The sequence below is a fragment of the Amphibalanus amphitrite genome, unplaced genomic scaffold (genome assembly GCF_019059575.1).
Source record: "Amphibalanus amphitrite isolate SeventyFive unplaced genomic scaffold, NRLGWU_Aamphi_draft 001550F_arrow, whole genome shotgun sequence".
Classification (NCBI taxonomy): Eukaryota; Metazoa; Arthropoda; class Thecostraca; order Balanomorpha; family Balanidae; genus Amphibalanus; species Amphibalanus amphitrite.
Genome location: NW_024883043.1, coordinates 3,189 through 15,686, shown reverse-complemented (window position 1 = coordinate 15,686; position 12,498 = coordinate 3,189). Strand labels below are relative to the sequence as shown.

The window sequence follows — 12,498 nt, the reverse complement described above, 5'->3', positions numbered from 1 at the left end:
TTTGGGGTACAACAAGTTCAAGGTAAAGTGGGCATATGCAGGGGCGGCGCCACGGGTTTTCGATAGGGGGGGACGGGGACCGAAAATCGAAAATCCCAAAAGTAGATACTGATCGTGTATGCAAAAAAAAAACGAGGCACGTAACGCCGCGAAACTTGGCAAGGCCCAAAACACATCGAATAGTGCATCCCGTTTCCAAACTTATCCTAGGACACCTAAGATCGATCACCTTTTCAAGCATCCTTGCCTCTAAATTAAAATTTGCAGTCTTGCCAACTCAAAGCTGGTTTCCTACAAGCTGCGAATTGCTTAGGTATGAGTAGCAGTGCCAGCTACTCTTACGTTTCGTACTTTCAAATTTTCGATCTTACGTCTGGTCAGCTTCAGGGCTTCACCATCATATAGTCATGGAGGAAAAGTGGGAATGTCTTCTGCTCTGACAAGTGCGCCAAAATTGCAATATAATTTCAGAATCATGACATCACCACCTGATCCATATGCAACGGGCAGGGTGCAGCTAATGGCTAGCCGTCAGTGGTCATGTCATCGGTGGTCACTCAAAAGGCCATGCTAGGTCATGGAAGGTCACCAGCCGTTATTTGATCACACTTTCTGATTGATTTTACTTGCCAAGAGCTTTGCGGGAAAAACGAGCGCATGCACCGTTGAAAAAAATGAGTGAAAGGGTCTCAGGTCCGGCGACCTCTGCAGGTGAAATGCCCCAGGGTAGGATTCCGGTGCTTGTTGATTAACTTCGTCAAAAATGGCAGTAGAGCTGTGATGTCGGCACCATTGTGTTCGTCATGATCGAGCTGGCGCGACCTGCATCGTTCTCATATTCACCCTCCAATCGTAACAACTACAGCAGGGATTGGCAAATGGCGGGGCACTCCCTTTGGGAGGTAATGAAGGTCTCTGGAAACATCATCCCACATCCCTTTAGCATTAGTGGCTCTCCTTATGGAACAGGTTTCTTGACTGGTCTGTTTCACCCCAGAATTCAAAGACTAGTCAAGGTAAAGCCGAGCGCACCACAGTGAGCACAATTTGATAAGCTGGTGTATCTCAATTTTCATGTAGAACCTTTCACGTATCACGTACCTAAAACCCTTTCGTGCACTCATGCAAAAGCAACTGCCATGTTTCAACAGCTGGTAATGGCATTTTCACAGCCGCTGACGTAAGAAGAGGAGGGATGGGGGGCTCGATTAGACCCCCAGCCGTTCGGCCGCCGACCGAACTTAGTTTTGCAGAAAAAAAACGAGTGCTATCGAACCCCTTGACGAGAGGGAGCCGATGCTATATCCAATTATAAGGTCTTGGGCTACTGCGTGCTTTTTTGGTCCTGCCTGTGATCTATCCGAACACTTCTCCCCACAAGTGCTGGGGTTAAATGGCATAGATTTCAAATGGTTCCTGTGGTAGAACTGCCATGCTTGAATTTGACTAATTAGGAATGGAAAATTTTCATATAGTAACGGAAATCTATGGAATTTCAGTGAACTTGGTTTTATCGGCAATGGGGTCTGGCAGTGGGGTGGGGAGGTAATAAGTAATAACCCTGCCTGGCGCCCCAAAAAGGGGGCACGATCCCCGAGGCCCTGCCGATCACCTTATAACTACAGGCATCACAGCTCCACACCTTTTGCAGATGGCCAGGACCCCCTGCGATGCATCCCAACAGCAATATTTATTCAGAACCTGCCTTGATTAACCAACGATGCATTAAATGCGACGGATAGCTCTATAATGCATTATTATCAACTATTGAACGGGCCTCGCCGATAGGGGGGTACTGTACCCCCCTAACTTTCGATAGCGGGGGACCTGTCCCCCCCGTCCCCCCCGGTGGCGCCGCCCATGGGCATATGAGTGTTTGAGTTATTATGAAAAGTATGGCATGATTGTAATGCCTTGCCCACTTCCATGCAACTTGGTTGTGGTGAACATGTTCATTTGACTTTTCAGCAACCACTTGCACCAACAGCACTGCCGGCAATGCTCACCACGTGAACAAAATGAAATATGGAAGTTTATATTCTGTAGTTTTTACTCCAAATAACAATGCACTACTTCCCATCTACGGCCAACTTTATTCGCTAATTACCCCTTCCTTTATGACTTAACACTTGTGGCATGTGCAAATAAACCCAATTAGTGGAAAGACTCCACACGACGGGAAGCCCAGCTGTTTGGTGTGTTTTCCTTGCCGCCAGTCGTATTCGTTAGTGAATTAAAGCCAAACATTGTAATTGATCCGAAGTTTTAACGGCTTATTTCAATGAAGCTTCTATGCATGGTAGGTGAAATTTGATAAGCTGATCGATAGTTCCTCTGATGACTAGGTTTCATTATGTAATTTTGCAGATATTAACTCATTTTGTCGTATTCTTCTGTGTTCCGTGACAATTTTTTTATACTAACCAATCACAACTGCAACAGTATCGTGGAATATTTAGCTTAGGAGAACATATTGACTCAACTCTTATATGATATATCACAGATACAGATAAGTAAAGTAAACATTGAGCTGCGAGGTCACTACTGCACTGAAAGGCCCTCTCCGGAGAAAACCTGCCACTGAATTCATCTGACTATGTTATCAAGCATTACCCCCTCCCCCCATCCCTCAGCAGCAGCTGCCCCCCCCCCCCCCCACCACCACCACCACGTCAGCATGCCCGCGATCTGTCTCTAACGGACCATCAGCCTCGTCGGGTGGCCCGCTTCCAGCCGCAATCCAGAGCCGATTTATCATAATCCAATTAATGTATTCGCCGGTGGAGGCTGAGAGCCACTGTCAACGCTGGTTTGGGCGTCGGAGAGGTGTCGCCCGTCGCCTCGCCCTCGCCCTCGCCCTCGCCCGTCGGCTCGCCCCGGCAGTCACCTGGCCTTCCTTTGTAGCTGTGGCGGCGGCGCTAGGGAATTATGACGGGTTCACAAAGGTGCGTTCGGCACGGTCGCGGCATTAGCTGAAGGCCCACCGACCCGCCATGATTTCGGCGGCACCGGCTGGGCTTGTGGTGGTGGGGGCTTTGGAGGAGTGTGGTGGGGAGGGCTTTACGGAGGGGGCTTGGGTGGTTGGTGGTGGTGGTGGGTTGTGGTAGCAACGGTAGCGAGAAATCACAACTCTTACTGATTCATCTGGGCTTCCTTACTTTCTGTTGCAGTTATTTTTGCTGATATGCCTCAAGCTAGCCGTATAAAGTATAAAGCAAGCATGCTTTCTCCCGAGAATATTATTTGACGAGCATTCCGTGTCAGATTTATTTTGATGATGCTTTTCAGCCGGCATTCCCGAAGTATCCATCACAATTTTCCTTGTTTAACTGAGTTGATGCCAGCGTTACCTCTGTTCCCAAGCCCAGAACTATCAGTCGCTTCACTTACACTGTCACCATACGCAGCTGTTGTGATATCTCCCTCCGCCCGTCACTCCCCTGCGAGGGCCGCTGTCGTCCTCTGGGACCATTGATCGTAGTAACTCCAACCCGAGGGATGGCCTTGTGAGCCTCGGTAGCTGGAGGATACAGAACAGAACTGCTGCAGGATAGGTGGAATTGAGGGCCACATGACAGTACCTATGTCACAGAGATGTGAAGGGCAGTAGAGCATGTGAAGGGCAGTAGAGCATGTGAAGGGCAGTAGAAGACAGGACCTTGGTCACAGAACTGTACCGGGGAATTGCGTGAGATGCAGAAGAGCGTGCTGTTGAACGTAACGCTATGAGAAACGTTTTTCGTAAATATCTAGAGCATCGTTGCTTCGATTGCCTTCGTTTTTGGATATGTTATGAAGGACGTTAACCTCGTCATCACAGAGTGGTTACTGTTGTTCTGCAATCCACATATACTGAGCAACTGAGACAAACATATTGCAAAATCAAAATTTCAAACGAATAGAACTCAACAACGAATTGTCGCACGACTGTGATGTTTGCAGTTTTGGACTGACGAAGTCAAGGAAAACATTTCCTAGCAAGCCTTTTTTCAAATTTTGTACTATGTTTTGCATGATACAATTTTCATTTTGCAGTGCATTGCATGCTTTCCAAATTCTGGTTTAGGTGGACTTTTCAAGATTTTTTTCTGATTTACTGTGGACATTCTGTTTTGGTGGACCCAAAAAGTCCACGTAAAAATAAACGCACAGAACACCTTTTAGCTGGACGTAAACGTATCCGAAAGAACAAGTCTGTTTCGGTGGACTCAAAAATTGTCCACCTTAGGCGCCATCTATCTCTAAACTAAAAAATTTGATGGTTCGTAGTTCCAATATCTGCCACAGACGGCGCCACCATCGGCTGGCTCTGTGTTGAAGCTCGGAAACGCACGCCTTGATCAGCGCGGGCTAGCGCGGGCATGCAGCAAAAACGTAACATGATATGATTTATAGTGTGGTCTGTGGAATGTGAAGCGATCAAAATAGACGTTTGTTTTATTTTTAAAAAAGTGTAAAAATAAATTAATTATATTATGTATCTTAGAAACCCGTGAATTAGAGTATGATGAAGTTTTGTGTAGTTGCAACAACACTGTTTTTTGTTGCGGTGTTATCGGCGCGGCACGGCTCACCACGTGGCGGTGTCAGTGTTGGGATTTGGAAGAGATAAAGCTTTGGGTGGTACTAATTTGTGTTTTTTTTTGTGCTGGGAGCTTTTTGAAGTCTGTGAGGTAAGTGGAAATTATTTGTAGACATCTATTTGTTGGATACTGGTATTGCAGAGTACCGATTTGCCATGCGATTGTTTGGGCCGGACTTGCAGGCGTCACACTTCAACTTCTTTTTGCAACCAAGGAGCGGGGCCGGATGGTCACTATACCCAGAGATGCTTTCTAATCAAACCAAACCAAAATAGACCTAACCAAACCTAACCAAACCTGACCTAACCAGTACAACCTACAACCTAAAACCTACAACCTAAAACCTACAACCTAAAACCTACAACCTAAAACCTAAAACCTACCACCTAAAACCTACAACCTACAACCTAACCTACAGCACCTCTCCTTGGTTGCTAAAAGAAGTGTTACGCCTGCTTTACGACTACCCTTGAAATGTGGCTAGCCGCTACTTGCTATTTCTTTACAAGATCTCAGGCCTCGGGGTCAATTAATGATGTAGGTACTCTGGCTCCGGATCAATTCAACAAAATGCAGGGCTGCCCTACATTGTGCACTAACCTGTTTGAAGTATGTACTTGTGTTCAGGATCCCAATCTGAATCCAGTTTAGGGGAAAACACCATGTTTATAAGTGTAGGTTTTGGGCAGTGGCGCCGGGCGCGGGAACCGGGGGCTAGCGGGGGCTGAGCCCTTCTAACTTTACCCCTAATTTGGGGAGGACAAGCTGCCCTAATAGTTCCTGGTCTCATGAAAAGTTGTGGGGCACTGCTCCCACGGCCCCAGAGTTGTGGGGGCAAGCTTCCCTCACTGCCCCCTCCCCCGGTTCCTGTGCCTCTGTATGAATCTATGAAATTATGTTGGTAGATTTCCGATTTTGATTCCTCCAGCTGTGAGGAGGGGGGGGGGCTCAAATACATAATGAGCCCCCCAGCCGAAAAGTTGGAGGGGCTCAGCCCCCGCTAGCCCCCCCGGTTCCCGCGCCTAACTAGGTCATTCAAAGACATTTTATGGTCATGACCTCTTAGTGTATTGTCAATAGGCCAAAGCTTGAAGAGTCTCTCAATCCCAAATGGTTTTCAGCTCAGTTTTAGCATTTTGTTATCTTATGGGTCACCTTTAATGAAATTAAGACCCACTTTGGCCTTATGACCTTAACTTATGGGTGGGTCCCCCAATGACCTACCGTTATGTCCATTTTGTATATCTCAGAATTTGTATATCTATGACCTGAGGTAAGGTCAGGTCAGATTCATTATCTTTACATTACAAGCCTATGGATAAATTTGAAATGCGCACCGCTTTGTGGAAACGAGTCAAAACCACTCAAGTCTTTCAGGATTTTGACATATTGAATCATCTATGACGATCCAGGTATCATTTACTGACAGAGACAGGAAAAGGTCATCTGAGTTCGTGCGAGGTCATCAATAGTTGCTTGTCAATAAACCATGATAAATTGGCGCTAAAGACATGTAAGTGGCACCAAACTGCTTGCCTTGCCAAGTCACGCGTCGTTTGCTATACAACGTGACGTATCAACCCCGCCCCTATTGGGTCATGACCTCTCCCCCACCAGAGGTCAAGTTTTAAATTGGCCTTAATGAAGGTCATCAAGTATTTGTTTCGAATCGCCTCGACAAGAGAAGCACAATGGTGTCAATTTTATGTCTTTATTCAAAAGTTTTATCTACTATACTTAGGTTACTATTTCAATAACATTTTATTTTTATGACCTCTGGTGACCTCAATATTGACCTGACGCATTTTTATTTAAAAGTTGTAGCTCTTTGACCGACCTATCAAACGCCGTTTGCTGCGTCGATGCGTGGTTTTCGAGAAATAACGGGGGGCTGATAAGCCTGCCCTGCCTGCCCGGAATCTTACCTTTCAGAGCCCGCCCGGAATATGGTTTAAGGGTGTATACTGTATACAGCGGTGTCCTTTGCCCAGTTTTTTTTATTTTTTAAGTTGCCCAACATGCCGTACTCAACCATACAACTGACCTTTTAGCATCATTTGTGTATAACACTGCAAATTGCACACATCTCAGCCATTTAAATGTAGCGATTGAAGGCATAATGCCAGTTGCCTCATAAAATATAATGGTACCTATATACCTAAGTGTGTTGTTGAGAAGGTCAACAATGTAAGGTTTTCAAGTGAGGAGTAAAGGCCAGCTCTAGAGTGCATTGTACTAGGAACCGTTAATACCTTGTTTGAAAGTCTATTTTTCTTGACCTTTTAATTCAATTCGTTGTTGGAAAATTGCAGTGGCAACAAAAATTATGAGTCACCTGCTGCATGCCCGTTGGCCATACAGATTGTCTTCTTTCTGCCTTAGTTACTAAAAGCGGCTAAAGAAAGATAAATGCTTACAGAAAAATCTCACCATACAGGCTTTCTTTCCAGGTGACTTGTTAGCTATCTTACATGCAGGCTTTCTTTTCAGGTAGCTTGGATGTTCAGGCCACTTTGATAGTCCAAGATGCTGTCTGGTACTAATGTACGCAAGGTAAGATGTGGGGTCATCCAATCTGTTTTATGTGTCTGCATTTAACAATCTCCATATCCAAATAAATAAAGTAATATTTATTTCGAAAGAACCATTCTGTATTGAGTTACTTCTGCCGTGCCTGTGAATCGTGAGAGGCAGTTTCACTGCCTCAAAAGTTAGAAATATGTCCTTAAATTAAAGTGGGAATGGGGAAGTAGGGTTAACCATCATTCTCCTTCGTTGCGCGTATAAAAGACCCATTGTTCTTTGAGCTGTTAATTATTTCCCTTCCCTTTCGAGACGTATGTGAAGGACAGAAAATTGATTTTTAAATTCAAGGTGATGCGAGTAGATCATCACAGGGTAACCAACACTAACAAACTAACTAACACAGGATAGTAAAACTAACTTTTGTTGAGAGGAACGGCCGAAAACGTAGGCAAAGTTTGGCGGCGCTACGCACGGTAATTTTCCGCTCAGCTCAGAAAAAATACGGGTTGGCCGTCCAGACTGGTCCAGACGCCCCTTCCCGGCTCGGCGCGGATTAGTGGGAGTGAATGAGTGAGTGAGTGAGTGAGTGAGTTACATTAACCCGCGCCCGGCTGGGGGTCCTGGATTTCCACGCCCTGCTGGGGGGGGGGGGGTGTTTGAACACCCCTCCCCTTCTAACTCGGCTCCTGGGCCACGTAGCGATACGCGGAAGGCGGCGTTCGAAAGAGCGCCAAAAATAATGACGAAATCACTACGGTCAATTTTTTGGTCAAATCAAAGGTCAGGTCACCAGAGGTCATTGAAGGCAAAATTTCGCCGATTTCCAGGTCGAATGTCGACAATTTCCATGAAGCCAACGCATAACTCGGGAACCAATAGAGGTAAAGCGCCGCGGAAAAGCGCATTCGATAGCCCTATTAACGCCCTTTCTGAATAATTCTCTCAGATTTGACCTAACGTCAACGGTTTTGCATGCAGGGGGCAAAAACTGCAAAATAGCCGATTTTTTCGGAAACAGTTTTTCTGCAATGATTTTTTACCCAAGCCTTGTACGAGCTTACTTTTACCGACATCGTGTTCCTCTCGTCAAGACGCATCGAATGAACTATAACTTGACCTTGAAAGGTCAACTTGAAAATTTGACATCAGGTCAAGGTCATGACCTGACCGGAAAGTGTCATGTTGCATATCAGTTGATCCGTATCGTCGAGCTGAACACATCTAAGGCGTTTTTATCGCTCTAGCATGCCTCTATCAAAAGTAATTTGCGAAAAACTGTTGATGCCATTCGTGACCTAAGATGACCTCAGGGCATAAACAGGGGTCATGGACACCATTTTCATGTTCAGTGTGTATAAATTACTTGTAATTCAGTGTTTGGGAGTGTTTATAATGTCTTTCGTCCAAAAGAGGCGCATTTCAATTTTCTCCCATTGACTTATAATGGGGAGGTCGCAAAATTGACCTGACCTTAGGTCATCGATATCAAAATTCTGAAATATGCATTTTGTACATGCTATTGCTCTTAGCAATCTCTGAAAGTTTCAAAGCGATCGGTCACTCGGTGTAGCTATGACAGACATTGAAACTATGAGGTGAGGTCACTTCAAGTGACCTGGTGACCTGACCTTGAATGACCTTGGTCTGAAATTTTCACAACATGTGTAGAATTGATGTGTGATAAGGCGTACAAAAAACGAGCGCCGTTTTTGAGATATTTGCGAAAAACCATAAGGGGGGTGTTCAAACACCCCCCCCCCCCCAGCAGGGCGCAGGTTAAGGGGGCGCATGTAAATGAATTAATCATTCCTTTCTACCCGAATTATGAATGATGAATTGCGTGTTACCATGATAACCCTTCTATTTTTTTTTTAAATCATGGTGTGTCAATTGAAGTGAGGTAATATTTCTTTTTTTTTTAGAAGCGACCAGCAGCTGTTACTTCTGGACGAAGGAGGAAAGTGGCGAAAACTGTTCAGGTAAGTGTTCGTTCAGTATCCATATGCGAAAGACATTATTCATATTTCGTAAGCACCACAATTGTTTCTCATTTTGTTAATGCTTAGCTAGCAGACAATTTCATGAAGGTTTACTGTGGGTCAAACCTGGTTTGCTGATACAACTTTTACTGAGGGCATTATTAAAGGGATAAGTCCCGCGGAAGCAGCCAGGTAGCGCCTACACAATATGCAATGGCGCCTCACTTGCACCTACTTGTGTGTCTGGTCGGGACTATCTCTTGTGGTATTAATTTAAAGAGACGCTAAAATTGTATTGAACGTAATGTTTAATTTCTCCTGCGTACTTGCTCTTAATCGGTTATAATCTAAGCAATTAGTAATGAGCCAAGTTACAGATAAAACGGCCAAGTTATGATTGATGGCCAAATGTTGCCTTGAGCAAAATAAGGCAAAATGTTTCATCAACAATTACGATTTAATTTCGGATTTTGAAAGATTAGTTTTTAACTTCTCTTTTATATAGCTGATATCGATAAGACGACGCGCCACTATTACCTATCATCAGCCTCTTTTTGCAGGCTGAACACTAAAGCTAACAGTGCATTAGGAACACGTGGAGGGGGGGGGGCGAACTTACCAATTAGTTAAGCTAAATTGAAGAAAAGGTAATTGACGGAATCGATTTTTTCAGGATCTCTATTTTGTGGAAAGAATATTAGCCCACCAGTGGAAAGACGGCAACATGATGTACCTCATCAAGTGGCAAGGTTTCAGGTAAGCGTTGGAGAGTGGGGATAACTGGGACGCGGGAGAAGTGGGACACCTTCAATATCTTAGTGACCGATTGGACAAACAATTTTGTTTTTGCATATTTTCTCATGAATTCCGTTGGTGTGCAGACTTCATCGTATCATGTACTTGTATCTATTCCCGGGAATGCGGTGGGACCGCTGGCTCTTGAGATAAAGGGACCAGGCCTTCTGGTTCTTTCCATGGTTGTTCAAAGTGGGCGTTTGGTTGCGTCATCCTGCTGGAATGTCCTGGTGGTTATCGCAGTAATAGCATGGTCTTTCTTGGCCCCTGTTTCAACATATGCAGTATATTGTGTCGATGCGGGTAGCCTCGACACTTTGTGTGCACTAGGGTTAAAAAAGAAAACGATTCATTGATCGGTCTGATGGCTAGGGTCATTCATTCCTTGGTTTGGGAATCACCGAATAGGCCTCTGAACCCGTTGGAAACGTCATTGTGAAAAGGACATTGATATGCTTTTACGTTAAATCAGTTATTTTTATTGATTAGGTTCCTTTTAAAACTACAGAAACTGCATTCTGCCTAACCAGTAGTGAATAAAAGACATTCTTTAGCATGTTAACTGGTCGAAATTTATGGGTTTAGAATTGAAATAATTCACTCACATTATTTTATTTCACGCACACACTCGCGACATAATTCAACTACCTAAGGGCGACGCCTTGTTTGGGTGTCGCGGGCCGAAGGTTGTGTTTTGCATTTGTGCTAGGGGTCTTGCCATGGAGGATTCCATTGAAAACCTGAGGATGACGGAATCTTTCCCCACTCGCAGGGAATGGGGCTAAAGATCCCGAGATACCGGTGACATGGAACATTTACGGTGCGACGCCGCGAGAAAGAAGCCATCTAGCTTCCAAAGATAATCCACTTCTACTTGATTGTTTTTTTTTGTTTTTTTGTTAAGCTGGCCTTCTGACATCCTTTCCTTTTCCAAAGGATGCCTACGTGGGAGCCAGCGCAGAACCTGAATCCTGTGATCCTTCAAAAGTACCACGGTAAGAGCCATACATTATGCATTCCAGTTAGCTAAACAAATCTACGGCTTGTGTTTTTTATTGGGTTTAGGTGCATGCAATTGTGACTTAAAAGAGCGTTTAATTTTTCAGTCGTTGCTTGTTTTGTTGTGCTTTATCCCATGTTTGGTTTTTGATGGACTCCATCCTTTATAAGAGCTTTCTACATCAATTTATGATGCGATTTTGTTTTCTTGAACGCTGCGAAAGTCAGTGGGTGGTTTCCCCAGGGCGTGTGACTGGTCTGCCCATTGCGTGTCATATGAGCCAAATGATGTGGCAGTCGGGTGCCCCTAAAACCAAAATCATTAATTGCCGTGTGTGTACTGTGTACCTATATTTGTGCCTTGTGATTGTGTATGTACAAGGGGGGTGTTTGAACACCCCTCCCCCCTGTGGTTTTTCGCGAATATCGCCGCCGTTTTTGGCACACCTTATCATACATCAATTCTACACATGTAAAAATTTCAGACCAAGGTCGTTCAAGGTCAGGTCACCAAATCACTTGAAGTGACCTCACCTCATAAAAAGTTTCAATGTCTGCCACAGCTACACCGAGTGACCCATCGCTTTGAAACTTTCAGCGATTCCTAAGATCAGTAGTATGTATAAAATGTATATCTCGGAATTTTGATATCGGTGACCTAAGGTCAGGTCAATTTTGCGACCTCCCCATCATAAGTCAATGGGAGAAAATTGAAAGGCGCCTCTTTTGGACGAAAGCCATTATAAACACTACCGAACACTGAATTACAAGGAACTTAGACACACTGAGCATTAAAATGGTATCCATGACCCCTGTTTATGCCCTTGAGGTCATCTCAGGTCACGAATGGTATCTAACAGTTTTTCGCGAATAACTTTTGATAGAAGCATGATAGGGCGATGAAAACGCCTTAGATGTGTTCAGCTCGACGATACGGATCGACTGATATGCAACATGACCCTTTCCGGTCAGGTCATGACCTTGACCTGAGGTCAAATTTTCAAGTTGACCTTCCAAGGTCAAATTATGGTTCATTCGATGCGCTTGACGAGAGGAACACGATGCCGGTAAAAGTAAGCTAGTGCAAAGCTTGGGTCAAAAGTTATTACAGAAAAACTGTTTCCGAAAAAAAATAGGCTATTTTGGCAGTTTTTGCCCCCTGCAGGCAAAACCGTTGACGCTAGGTCAAATCTGAGAGAATTACTCAGAAATGGCGCTAATAGGGCTATCGAATGCGCTTTTCCGCGGCGCTCTATTGCTTCCCGAGTTATGCTTTGGCATTTTGGAAATTGTCGACATTCGACCTGAAAATCGGCGAAATTTTGACTTCAATGACCTCTGGTGACCTGACCTTTGACCTGACCTTTGACCTGACCAAAAAGTGACTGAAGTGATTTTCTCATTATTTTTGGCGCGCTTTCGAACGCCGCCTTCCGCGTATCACTACGTGGTCCAGGAGCCGAGTTAGAATGGGGGTGTTCAACCCCCCCCCCCCCAGCAGGGCGTAGAAATCCAGGATCCCCAGCGGGGCGCTGGTTAAAGGAGCTAGGCGCGGATACAGGATTTTCCTTAGGAAGGACACGATTTCCAAGGGGGGGCTTGACCTTCAGGGGAGG

General features: G+C 44.9%; 1 long non-coding RNA gene across 3 annotated transcripts; it reads left to right on the top strand.

Annotated features, from left to right (window-relative positions):
• Positions 1-4,068: 4,068 nt before the first annotated feature.
• Positions 4,069-11,282, top strand: LOC122373782. 3 transcript variants are annotated; one of them, XR_006255108.1, is made up of 6 exons: positions 4,357-4,374; positions 4,487-4,673; positions 7,074-7,136; positions 9,032-9,088; positions 9,762-9,844; positions 10,820-11,282. It is a non-coding gene; the product is annotated as an uncharacterized LOC122373782 (long non-coding RNA). The 3 variants fall into 3 exon arrangements; XR_006255106.1 differs by having other exon boundaries at positions 4,069-4,673; positions 10,820-11,279; XR_006255107.1 differs by lacking the exon at positions 10,820-11,282 and adding an exon at positions 10,656-10,758 and having other exon boundaries at positions 4,069-4,673.
• Positions 11,283-12,498: the final 1,216 nt, after the last annotated feature.